This window comes from Euleptes europaea, chromosome 3 (assembly GCF_029931775.1).
Source record: "Euleptes europaea isolate rEulEur1 chromosome 3, rEulEur1.hap1, whole genome shotgun sequence".
Classification (NCBI taxonomy): Eukaryota; Metazoa; Chordata; class Lepidosauria; order Squamata; family Sphaerodactylidae; genus Euleptes; species Euleptes europaea.
Window position 1 is genome coordinate 92,809,809 of NC_079314.1, and position 13,980 is coordinate 92,823,788.

Sequence of the window (13,980 nt, forward strand, 5' to 3'; positions counted from 1 at the left end):
TCCAAGTACTAACTAGGGATGACCCTGCTTAGATTCCAAGATCTGACAAGACTGGACTAGCTTAGGCCATACGGGCCAATGTGCATGTAAAGCATAGGTGGAAGCAACTGGGCAGCAGATTGGCTGCTTTACAGATCCCAAGAGAGAGAGAAAGAGATCCTGCACTCTAAAGGTGCTTCACCTTTTTGCTACCTTGAAGCTCTGTTGCTCTGTTTCTCTCCTAGTTTCTTCTAAAACCCTAAGAAGACGTGATGCTGGCAGTTCCATGAATGGAGATCCCAGTGTTTCTTTTCCTTTATGTAAGGGTTTCCATTTAAATCAGGCCTGTGGCGAAAACGGAAGGGTGGGTTAAGCTTTCCCCTCTGTCTGCACTGTCTTCCTGACATTAAACGGTCCTACGGAGCTGCTATTTGCCCTGTTGGGGAAGCATAAATACTGATGCCTGTATTGGTGCAGGAGGAGGAGGTGAAGGGCAAGCTTACGCGTAGCATCAGACGTCACCACACTGGCCAGATATGAATCAAGCAGCCCCTGCTGTGTTAAGAACATAAGAACATAAGAAAGGCCCTGCTGGATCAGACCAAGGCCCATCACGTCCAGCAGTCTGTTCACACAGTGGCCAACCAGGTGCCTTTAGGAAGCCACAAACAAGACAACTGCAGCAGCACCATCCTGCCTGTGTTCCACCGCACCCAAAATAATAGGCATGCTCCTCTGATACTAGAGAGAATAGGTATGCAGCATGACCAGTATCCATTCTACCTAATAGCCATGAATACCCCTCTCCTCCATGAATATATCCACTCCCCTCTTAAAGCCCTCCAAGTGTTGGCAACATAGCTGGGTCTCTGGCCTTGGCTGGTTGCTGGCTGCTATCAACCCTCCAGAGGAGCAGCCCACTGGAAGCTTTCCTGGTAAATTAAAGGGCCAACCAGCCCCCAAAGCTTGCTTTGGGGTGTTTAATTACCCAAAGCCAAACTTCTGAAAAAGTATTATTTATTTAGCTAGAGAGGGCCTTCATTACATATCAGCCATTCCAAAAAGAAACCCAAGCCCCCAAAAATCGCAAGCTACAGAGGAACACAGCCAAAACGCCACTGGTTTCTTTCAGCACCCTGTAATCAGTATAATCATGGAGCTATCTGCAAATAGAATAACCAAGGTCAACACCATACTGCATTACTTGGTCTCATGACCCAAAACCAGATTATGTGGCTGCGGTAGCATTTTCTTTTTAAACAAACACAATGAAGCAGACCCCACCCCTATTTTTCAGTGCATAAAAACATGCTGGGTTGACATGCTGGATGATACTATCAATCTAGGCCCATTCCTTCTTAAAAGTAATCCTCCTTAGCCTTTCTTCTGTACACTGGAATTATGGTAGGTGAGCACAGCCATTTCTAATCTAATAAGGGATTATTACAGCATGGAAATCAATGATAGCCTTTGAGAGAGTGAGAGCGAGAGAGAGAGAGAGAGTGCTAAGTACACTGCTGTTCTGAACACAAATCCAGAGCAACCATCAAAGTCTAACGCAGAAACTAAATGCTTTATTTTCCCCACCACTCTCCCATATCCCTACCCAGTCTTAGATCTGAGTTATGTACCAGTCACAATTGAATGTCTGATTCATGCTTGTAGTTATTATTCATTAAAAAAAAGAATATGAAGGATAATATGAAAACCTAAAATTTAAAACATAATCGCCTACCATTTAGTACTCAGCAATGCATTTTTTTTTCTTTTGAAGTATGGTTCCCGGAGCAAGCACAGAGAACCACAATGAATTTGTTACATCTGTACGAGAACAGAAGTACTGTACTTAATGGAACATCTTGCTTTTAAAGTGGGTGCAGCCATATATTCATGTTCACAAGCAGCATGCCGCTGAATACCAATTGCAGAGGGAGGCTGTTTCCTTCTTGCCCTGACTGTGGGATTTTAGGGCAATTGGTGGGCCGCTCTGGGAAACAGGATGCTGTACCTGTACTCAATGGTCAGAACCAGCAGAGCTTTTCCAGTGTTCTTATGCTTATTCTCAATTAATGGTACTTATAACTATCATTATTACTTAGGAGATTTCTACGCCACTTCTTCAGAGTCCTGCTTGAGGCAGTTTACAATTAAAATCTCACAATATTAAAAACAAACCAATAAAAACAAGCCATGGGACAGTATAAAAGCTATCCATAAAACAGAGGCAGACCGTTAAAAAAAACTGCTAAGATAAAATTCCTAATTAAAAGCCTGGGTAAAAAGCTGTGTTTTGGCCTGGCACCTAAAAGCAAGGAAAGTAGGCATCCGGTGAGCCTCAAGGGGGAAGGCATTCCAAAAGTGAAGTGCCACCTCCACATTTTGGACCAATTTGAAGTTTCCAAGCTATTTTCAAAGGCAGCCGCAGTAGAGTTGCCAACCTCCATGTGGTGGCTGGAGAGCTCCTGGGATTACAACTGATCTCCAGGCGACAGAGATCAGTTCTCCTGGAGAAAATGGTCACTTTGAAAGATGGGTGCTATGGCTTTATACCTCATTGAAGCCCCTCCCTTCCCCCAAACCCCGCCCCCCTCAGGCTTCATCCTCAAAATCTTCAGGTATTTTCCAGCCCAGAGCTGGTAACCCTAAGTCCCATGTAGAGTGCATTACAGTTATCTAACCTGGATGTGATCAGAGCCTGGATCATCACTGCCAGATCATGCTTTTTGAGAAACAGACATGGCTGTCCAACCAGCTGGACTTGATAAAAGGCACTGTGCCACAGAGGAAACCTGAGCGTCCAACTATAGGCCAGGATCCTGCAGGCTTCCCAAACTATGAACCTGCTCCTTCAGGAGAAAGGCAAGTTCCTCCTGGACAGGCTGACTCTACAGTCCCCAAGCTCTTCTCTATTGACCAAAAGCACCTCAGTCTTGTCTGGAATGAGCTTTAGTTTACTGGCCCTCATCCATCTCATTACGTTTTCCAGGCACCTATTCAGGACTTCCACAGACCTACCTGGTTTAGCTGTAAAGCAGAACTAGAGCTGGGGGTGCCATCCACCCACCTCACTCCAGATCCCTAGATGACCTCTTCCAGCAGTTTCATGCAGGTGTTAAATTAGCATGGGAGACAAGGTGGAACCCTGCAGGACCCGACAGTATAAATGCCACAGGGCAGAGCAGCCATTCCCCAGCACTACCTTCTGGAGTAGTGTCAAGTAAGAGTACAACTACTGCAGCATGGTGCCTCCCAATCCCAACCCAACCAGCCTCTCTAGAAGGATACCAGGGTCAATGGTATCAAAATCCACTGAGGGGTCCAGGAAAATCAACAGGGATTAATATCACTTTATTCCATCATACCTGCAAAATTGGCAGAATTAATACTAAACTGCATATCCAGTTAAATCTCCTTCCTTTGCAAAAGTTACTGGATCGACTTCTTTGTAAATATGAAGCTTCTAGGCATTATACCTGGACATAAGCATCCCACTACGCACAGATGTATCTCCTACAAGTGTGTACACACCCTCCCATGCATGTTCACTAGGCCCTCAAAGTGTGTACACACCCTCCCATGCATGTTCACAAGGGCAGATGCACACCCATCTTCTTCTCCCTGATACACTGACGTGCACCTATAATGATACCCCCAGGCACACAAAAACCACAGTCATGTAGAAAGGCGCTTTACACAAGCAGCTTCACAAGTGGTAACATACCCATAAGTATTTGTTTTCAAGCTGCAGCAGCACTGCTAACGCATGTATGACTCAGGCCTCAAAGAAAATGGCACAGAAATTGTTTGAAAATTTACTACATTAAAGCAACTGCTCCAGTGAAAATGCCTTAAAGCTGCTTCCACATGGAGGTGATTCCTCATTGCACACTGTTGGCCACTGCGAATACAGAGACGTTAGCAGCGGCAATGGAGTGTGTTCACAGAGGTTTATTCTCTGGTTTTCCTTCCCTCTGCCCTCATGCCCAACATCCCCATCATGACTAGCAGACGTTTTGTCAACTTTCTTCTTTTAATGGTAGTAGCTGTATCACTATAGTGTTTTATAAAAAGATGGCAAAAAGTCAGCTGATGGAAGAGGGTTAGGAATGGTGGGTGTGAGGGGACAGTGACAGCAAATGATGCCGAAGTGAGCCGAAGGTCCCAAAACCCACACTGTCCCGTGCATATAGTGACCAAACTCATCTTGAATAAACCGTTTCCAGAAAGATCGTATCAAATCGGGTTTGGGGAAAATGCAGTGAAGCATAGAAGGCAAACAACTGCAGGACAGTCTTATGTGGAAGCCCAACTTCCCCCATCCCCATTGCCATTTGGGAGGTGGAGTAGAGTTAAATGTCTGTGTGGAAGCAGCTGTAAGATTCTGAGGCAGAAAATATGAGATATGCCAGATTTCTATCCAGGATGGGTTGGGGAGAGTAAAAAAATTATACACAAGGTTCTGTGTCGTCTCCCCCTGCGCACACTCGCACACACACACACCCATAACCTGGCCTTATTCATTTTAAAGTGTTAGAAATAACTAGATCAAGGCAAGGTGAAAGGAGGGAGGGTAGGAACCAGAAATGTCCAGATGAGAAGATAAAGCAGAAAGCGGAAACGGTCATTGACGCAAACACCAAGTTCGAGGGGCCCCATGCATACCACACTTCAGTGCCGTTCCGCTTTATCTGCCTTAGCTGTAGCCCTTGGTCGACTGCAGTTCACACATATGGGGACCACAAGTTCTTCTACCACCCACGCTCTTCCTCTGCCTCCCTGGGTTTGCAGGAAAGCGATGGGGGTGAGTGTTCCCCAGGCAATCAACAATGCAACAAATTCAACAAGTGAGCGACCCTCTTAGAAATGTCACTCGCTCCTGTTTTGTTTGGCCACTTTTCTTAGGGAAAGTAAATGCTTCTAAAGCAGCAGGAATGGGAAAAAAATCAAACATTTTGTGGGGGCTATAAAAGTATAGCATAGTCTGCAGGAAAACCAACTTCCAGCCACCACCTAAGCCATAGCTCTCAATCCAGTGAAGATAACATCCTGTTTACATATCTGCAGCAGCAAATCTCAAGGTCTTGAAACCTCAAATTGAACTCATTTGGAATCTCTTGACATATAAATGCCTGGAAGCACAGGAGTGAGGTTCCTTTTTTTCTGAAGAAAAGACTACTCCTTATCCCATAAGATTTGCATGCTGGTTAAGTGGGAAATTATCAGGTAAAACCATGGGATAGGATTGCACACATTTAACTTGAGAGTATTTCCCCACTGGCATATATCTCATCGAGTTAATCTGATTTAATGGTTTGTCTATCTCCCCAGAGAATCCTGGGAACTGTAGGCCTATGAGGGGAGCTGGGGTGCTTTAAACGAATTCTCAGCATCTCACCAAACTCCTGGGAACTGTATTCTTTCGGGATAAGCATGACAGTTTAAGTAGAATTATGCTGATATAAGCTAGTAGTGTAGATATGGCCATATTAGCATAATATCTTGTGTGAGCGTCTTGGCTTATGGCCTTCAAATATCCATTTGCTCTGAAGGCATCATTTTACAAATGGACAAGCAGTAGACTTGCAGGGGGCATCTCATTTTCCCTTCTCCCACACTGTGTGTGTGTGTGTGTGTTAAGTGCCATCAAGTCGTTTCCGACTCATGGCAACCCTATGAATCAATGTCTTTCAAAGCATCCTGTCTTTAACAGCCTTGCTCATGTCTTGCAAATTAAAGGCTGTGGCTTTTTGCCTTCCCTGAAAGCCCCCATACCCTGTTTTCCTGCCTCCTTTTCTTCTTCCTACCCCCAGCCAATCTACATTTATATGCCCCTCCCATCTTTAGCTTTACCTCCTTCCTTTTTCCTGCCTTGTGCAGGGGGTTGGACTAGATGACCCTGGTGGTCCCTTCCAACTCTATGATTCTATGATTCCCTCCCTTGACAGCCTCTACCTGGGAAAACTATGGCCCAACTGTGTAGCACCAGCTGCTGGGTTGCACCCAGTGGCACAGTGGGAAATCGTAAGAACTTGCAGGGGTCACCTCATTTTCTACTGTACCCACTGCCCCACGCTTTTTTTAAAATTCCACCTGGCAACCCCATATTCTCACTTCTCCCAGCTTTCTTCTCTCCTTTCCATCCACCCACCAGCCTACCTTTACCTGCTCCCCCATCTTCAGCAATATTTATTATTTCATTTATACCCCTCTTTTCTCCACAATGGGGACCCGAAGTGGATTACATCATTCTCCTCTCCTCAATTTTATCCTCACAACAACCCTGTGAGGTAGGTTAGACTGCAAATGTGTGACTAGCCCAAGGTCATTCAGTGACCACCATGGCAGAGTAGGGATTCAAACTAGGTCTTCCAGATTCTAGTCTACAACTTTAACCACTATACCACACTGGCTTTCATGGGGTGGCTGCCGTTGAACAGAAGCAAGCAGTTGGGGCTGAGTGAGCCATCTAAGTCATGTGGTAGCAAGTCACCCTGGTCCCTATAAGTCCTCCCTCAAAGGCCAAAACAGCTCTGGAAAGGGCCCTCCACCTTCCTTGTACTGACAGAAACCAAGGCTTCAACTGGCAATACTGTTCTGGTTGCTTAGCAGCTGCCAAAGAGGGGGTTCGTTTTTTAAAAGCTACAGGTGCTGCTTCAATTATTTGGGGAGTTTTAACCACTCAGTGCTTTATTTTGTTGTTGTTGTTGTTAGATTTCAGATTTTGTCTGTAAATATGGGGCTTTTCTCAGGCTTGTGGGAAAAAAGCTGTCTTGTTTGTTCATGGCTCCAATCTCTGGATTTAAGTATCCACAAATCCACTGAGAATTGGATATATTGATGTGTTCTGTGTCTGTAGCACAATGAGGTCCAGATAGCATAGGTCAATTTGTGGTTGCTGGGTGAGTGGATGGTTGTTGTGTTAGCAGCCTGGAGACCCTTGTGAGGGGGGGGGGAAGGGGAGATATAAACATTATAATTATTTTTAAGCAATCATAATTTCCTACTTTAGATTAGGAGGTAGACAGGTTTAAAGTAGCTTTGGATATTATAGTAAGCACTGAGTCACTGATGCATGTGACACCGTTGTCCACTTTTTATGCTTCGGTCTGTTGTCCAAAGACAAACGTATACATCTCTCTTTTGGAGGCCCAACTCACACATCTCACTTTGCTTTCCCCTTGGGTAAACTTTGCTTTCCCCTTGGGAGCCAGCATGGTGTAGTGGTTAACAGTGGTGGTTTGGAGCGGTGGTTCTCTGATCTGGAGAACCGGGTTTGATTCCCCACTCCTACATATGAAGCCAGCTGGGTGACCTTGGGCTAGTCACACTCAGCCCCACCTACCTCACAGGGTGTCTGTTGTGGGGAGGGAAAGGGAAGGTAATTGTAAGCCAGTTTGATTCTTCCGCAAGTGGTAGAGAAAGTCGACCTATAAAAACAGACTCTTCTTCTAAATACCAGAAGCATGAAAAGTAAATGTGCTTCTTTCAACCACTCGTCAGCATTTCCTGCAATGTGTTGTTCAGATGCTCAAACACATGCCCCATGGCGCTGAGTGGTAAGCTGCTGTACTGCAGTCAAAGCTCTGCTCACTATCTGAGTTCGATCCCAATGGAACTTGGTTTCAGGCAGCCAGCTCAAGGTTGACTCAGCCTTCCATCCTTCCGAGGTCGGTAAAATGAGTACCCAGCTTGTTGGGGGTAAAGAGTAGACTGGGGAAGGCAATGGCAAACCACCTCGTACATATAGTCTGCCTAGTAAACATAATGATGTGATGTCACTCCTTGGGTCAGTAATGACCCAGTGCTTGCACAGGGTAAACCTTTACATTTACCTAGTTCAGATGTTCAAAAACCTGCTAGTTTGGCTCAGTGGCTGTCAAGTAGCCGATAAATTGCCAGGCTGTTTGCAACATGTTTGTGTTCTCACATAGGTAACTTGCAGTCATCAGAAGCCAGCTCCCAGCTGATGAGATTAGCTGAGAAATTTTGCTCTGTACCTGGCAAAGGATTGTTTTTTGGGGGGAAGGGAGAATCAGGAGCTGACTCCCAGCTAGGTGTGGAGGTAAGCTAGAAGTTGAGTTTTAGTGATCTTCCATCCTGGAAATTTTGCTGTGTCCTAAACTTGCTGAGATGCGGTAAATTTGGAGGAGGAAGGGATCAGAAGCTCAGCTGATTTTCCTTTTCTCCTACCCCATCTCCAGCTGTCAACTTGGGCTGTAGAGAAAAGGAGATTATTCCTGTTCTCTACAGCCCAAGCTCTCCGTTTGTGGCAGAGAGAAAGAAACAGATTCTTCTCTTCTCCCCAAAGGCTCATAAACGTTTACAGTCAGACTTCCTCTTGCCAACCACAAAATTTTTGAATGGATAGCCACAATAGATGCAGAAATCCAGATTTACATGAACTCGAGCAACTTTAGCCTGTGAAACTGAGAATTTGGAGAGAACTCTCCCCCTGCTCCACCAAGCTGGCATATTGGTGCATTCTGGCCGCGCAGTGATTTCACACTGAGTCAGAATGACTGCCACCATATGGCAGCTGTAGAAAAGACAGCCATGAAAACATAGGTGAGAGACGACACAAAGGCAGCACCCACATTTATTTCAGAGGACCGGGGAATGAGAGCAGTCCAGTGCTGTGCTATCAATCTGTGCAATCCTTCTCTATCTCCCTGTTGCCATTATCACAAATGTTTCTGTTCTCAATACGTCAGGCAATGGGAACTTTCCTCCAGCAGACAGCTTCTGATTCTTTTTTTTTTTTTTTTTAAAGATAAATAGATAGATAATTTATTTGTGGCACTTAGCCAGTCAAAGCATGATAAAACGGAAAGCATGGACTAATAGAATCTTACAATCAAAGAATTACAGTCCGAGTCTTAAAACATTTAAAAAAAGAATTACAGCTGGGACACATCTGTCAATTGCGCTGTTCTAAAGCGACGAATTTTCATTGCTGCTAAACAAAATTTCGCAACCTGAAGAGTGGTTGAAGGATTACCCCCTTGTAGGAGCATCTCAAACCATTCACCTGCCCTGTCAGGTCTCAATCTCGATAAGAGGGGCTCAATAAACTTCGAACGGGGTAATGTATAGAAATTGCAGTTCAGGAGGGCATGCTCTACAGTTTCTAAGTCCCCTGATTTGCAGGGCGGAATCTCTCTTCCCAGGATGTCTTCTTATATTTCCCCTCAAGCAAAGCAGATGGTAAGGCTGCACATCTGGCCAGGGTAAAGGCCCTTCTATAATTATTTATCTCTAAATAGTGGAGATAGGCTGCTGGTGCTAGGATGTATTTAGTATGGAGAGGTGCAGTGAATAGAGGCGCCCTTGCTAGATCTCGATGTCTTTGATCCTTTGGGTTATAATTAACTTAGCTTGTTCCCACCCTAAGTGAAGTAAAGCTGGGGGTGTAAAACCCAAGTTGTTTAATTTGATATCTATGGCTATCACCCATCTGGATCTAAACGGGTCACATAGGATCAGTGGGAGAAGACCATTAGGGTTGAAGTTAATTTTCAGCCAGAGAGAGATTGAGGACAGGACAATCCTTGCCTCCACCTTCATCATGCCAGTTTCTAAACGTATCAGAGCATTTGGAACACATCTTGGCAATTGCAGGGCAGCTCTAAGGAACTTAGATTGCACACGTTCAATGGGAGTAAGACAAGAGGGTGAAGAGTCGAGTTGTGTTCCATATAGCATTTGTGCTAGGGTTTTCGCCTGATAAAGTTTGGTCTGGAGGAAATTGATTATCAGATGGGTTGACCTTTCCCCCAAATTGGCTACATGAGTATTATGGGCTAACTTGGATCCAGATGCCTGGATTGTCGTTCCGAGATATTTATATTGGGTGACCTGTTCCAGCCTGTGGCCATTAATGCTCCACCTCCAATATTTAGGATGTCTACCAAAGGCCATGAGTTTTGTTTTATCGTAGTTGATCATCACGCGTTCTTTCTCACAAATTGTTGCCACTCTCATAAGCGCCCCCCTGAGACCAACTGGGGTTTTTTAAAGATATTTTATTAACATTTTCAAAAGAAAAGATAACAAACAAACATATACATACACTTCCATTCATACATTTTGCGCTTACTTCAGGAATCAGTTTACATAAACATTGTTCTATTGTTATGATATTTACTTAAGCATTACTAATCTTGTCTACGTTTATGCTCTAAATTTATCTTTAACTATAACTTGTTCAAGATATATGACTATTATTTTCTATCTCTATTAAATTTTTATTCTACACTTCCAGTTAGCATATTCAAAATAACATTCCCATTTCTTCTGTGAATCATCAATCGTTCTTTCTTTCAGGATGTTGGTTAGTCTGGCTATCACCACAAATTCTTCCATTTTTTTAAAAATAATTTTTTTATTATTTTCACAATTTTTTACTGGTAGGTAACTTTTCAGCAACACATTCATTTCAAATATAAGATTAAAATTTTTTAACAGCGTCATTGAAAAGCATTTCATCTATTAATAAAATTATATTAAAATAAAAGACTTCCCCCTCAACTTCCTCCACCTTGCTATAAATTTATCTACTCTTTTGTATTGAGATTCTAATCCAAGAATATACATCAAACTTAGTTACTAAATTAATTCTGAATTGTCTAATTTGTTACAGTTGTTACATATTAATTGTTAATTTAATATATAGTAAAAAAAATCAAAAATATTCCTTAAGCAAAGGGATTAAATCAGTAGTAACAAAATTCACTAGTTATCATTTAATTTCTTATTTAACCCTCCGTATCTCTCTATCACCCATGAACTGCATGTTTCCTTTTAACTTTATTCTTGTTGTGAGCTTTGGTTTTTCCAACACTTCTGTTATTTTTAGGATCCAGTCTTTTTTGTTCGTGTGTCAAGTCCAACTTCTTTCCCTCCTCTTCTTGTTCTTATTGTTGGTCAGGGTTAAGGCCAACTAAATCTTTTTCATGGTTTTCCAAAACATTTTTCACATCCTCCTGTGAAATGATAGTAAATTTGACCTCTTTGTAGGTAAAAATGAGTCCCTGTGGAAAGATCCAACAAAATCTTATTCCATTCTTCTTCAATGTCCCAGTAAAGTCTTTGTAGATATTTCTCTTCATCATCAAACATTGCGGAATATCCTTGAGTATTATAAGTGGGGTTCCTTTCATGGACAAAGGGTTGTCATAGAAAGTTTGCATAATATAATCCTTCATCCTGATGTCATAAAAGGAAATCATAATATCCCTGGTCTTTGTCTTTTCCAATCTAGTAGGTAAAGGAATTCTGTATATTTTATTTATTGCATAGTCCAGATCTTGTTCATTTATATGAATCAGGTCAGCCAATGATTTTATAATGGTGGTTCTGGAACCTCCCAATTCTTCTGGAAAATTATGAAGGCGAACATTTGATTGTCTTAGCTTCATCTCCATCATAGCCAGGTGGTCTGTAACAATTTCCTGTTGGGAGTGGATAACTTGGATTTGCTTATCTTGAATTATCTGTTTATTTTTGATATCTTTCTGTTCTTCAGCTGCCTTTTTAATTGATATGTCCATTTTTCCCATCTCGGTTTTTATTGTAGAAAGTTGAGATTTCATATTTTTAACATCACTAGTCAAGATGTCCAATTTCTGACTGGACTGATTAGTGGTTTGAGTCAAGCTAGTCAATATGCTGGTTAGCTGAGCCAGTTGCTGAGATACTTTCTCATATTGTTTGGTAAAGATATCAGTGTGTTTTACTAGCATTTCCTGTATATCCTTGTTGACCTTCTCATATTTATTTCTGAAATTAATTCCAAACAATCACCAGTATCAAAGGTGTGTTGTAAGTGTGCTGGCAGGAGCCAAGACCTGTGACAGTTTTCAATTCATCAGTTTTATGGTTTCCCCGGGGTTAAATGACTGCAGATTCTTTTCTTCATTGTAAAACAATTAGTGTGGTTTTAAAGAGTCATCAGGTTTTACGGCACTCTAGCTTGGCTGTAAAAGGGGGAGTAAGGATAATGATGTTGTTTTTGTGGACCTTCCTTTGTCTCCTCTCGATAGATTCCAAGTAGTAGGAATGCTTTAACTGATGCACAAGGGAGGCACAAGTCTGATCCTACGAATTCCTGTGACAGTCATTCCCCTTAATCTCGATGGTTATGCTTGGTAGAGCAGTGAGAGTATTTCCTTGCTGTCTTCCATTTCTCAAGACAAATTTGTCAAGTAGAAACGTGGCAGGAAGATCGTCTTAGATCAGAAAGACGTCAGCTCCAAAGGAATTTCTCCCGTTCGCTCCCACCCCTTTTAACACCTCGGAGTCTAATTGGTAGCTAGAGTGTCTTTCAAATGTCCCGTTTGTTTTGTCTAAAGATCAGATAGATAAGGCTCCTGCCGTTTAAATATAGTCTTTTTAAAACTTCAAAGTCACTTGTATTCTGGGCGGAGAGGTGCGGATTGCAGTGATGATTATATCAATCTCTCAAATCATCGGAATCAAGGTAAAACCAAAAGAGTTCTTGTGACTTACTCAGGTTTTGGATGTTGAGGGTTTCATTGCAATCAAGTTGTTCCTTAAGTGTTGATAGATAAAGGAGGTTGAAGCCTCAGGCCAAGAAGCCGTTCATGGTGATGTTAATCCTCTCAAATGCCCGTGGGACAACGTCCATATCTCCGGGAGGCTTATAAGCACTCTCAGAGGGTATGGGAGTCAAACCACTCTTTGTGGCTGCACAGGAAATCTTGCTCCCCAGTTCCCTAATTAGAGCTGGGGTGGGGTGTTGATTTTCACCCCTATTCGAACGTTTCTTGGGGTTTCTCAGGGAGGGAAATCCTGAGAGACATCTTACTTCAACCAGCGCTGTACCGGAAGCCCCAAATTCTTCCATTTTTTGTTGCCACTTTTCTAAGTCCGGAACAGTCTCTTGTTTCCATGATGCTGCCAATACTATCCTTGCTGCAGTTGTGAGATATCCCAAAAGTTCTCTATGATTATTTTCTAAGTTCTCTGGTTCTATCCCTATTAAAATAATTTCCGGATTCATTAGAAATTTTGGAAATTTAATCTTAAGAATCTTTTGCATTTTTTGATGAATCTGTATCCAATATTTTCTCACCTTTTTACAAATCCACCACAAATGAAAGTAGGTTCCGTCTTTGTCTTTGCATTTCCAGAAGCGGCAATCATATGTTTTGTCTATCTTTTTAATATCCATTGGTGTAATATACCATCTGAAGAATTGCTTGTACCAGTTTTCTTGCAAATTATTACTGGCAGTAAATTTAATTGACTTAGTCCATAGTCTTTCCCACTGCTGCATTATCTCTTTCTTAAAAATTTCCATCCATTTAATCATGCATACTTTAATTTGCTCTTGTTCTGTTTTGAATTTAAGCAGTAATTTGTAGATTTTTCCTAAAATATGTTCTGTCTCTTTACTGACTAGATTTTCAACTTCTGTATTATTTTTTAGTTTAACCTGTTGGTAACAGTCTTGTCATAATTTCATAATCATTTGATTGTAGGTTAGCCAATCTATTTTTTTGCTCCACTTCATCTCATCCCAAGATTTTATTTCCTCTTGCTCATTTAACATGTCCTGTATCTTATAAAATCTGTACGTTTTCTCTCTCCCTTACTTAAGTATGTATCTGTTGGAGACATCATTAGAGGTGGTAAAGGACTTAATCTATTTTTGTTCCTGATCCATGCCTTCATCAGTCCATCTTTAATAATGTGCTTCTGTGCAAATATTTCTGATATTTTTGCTTTCCACAGATAATGATGACCACGATCCCATGTTCCCTTTTCTATCTGCAACATTTTTTGATTTGGATCTCTGATCCAGTCGGCCATCCAAGATAATCCTTCCGCTTGATGATATAATTTGATATTTAGTAATGCCTCCTCTTTTCTTCTCATCTTGCATGACTTTAAAATTAATCCTTGGTTTTTTGCCCGCCCACACAAATTTATTAATTTGTCTTTGCCATTCAGCCAGTGTTTTTTCTTCTATTTGTATTG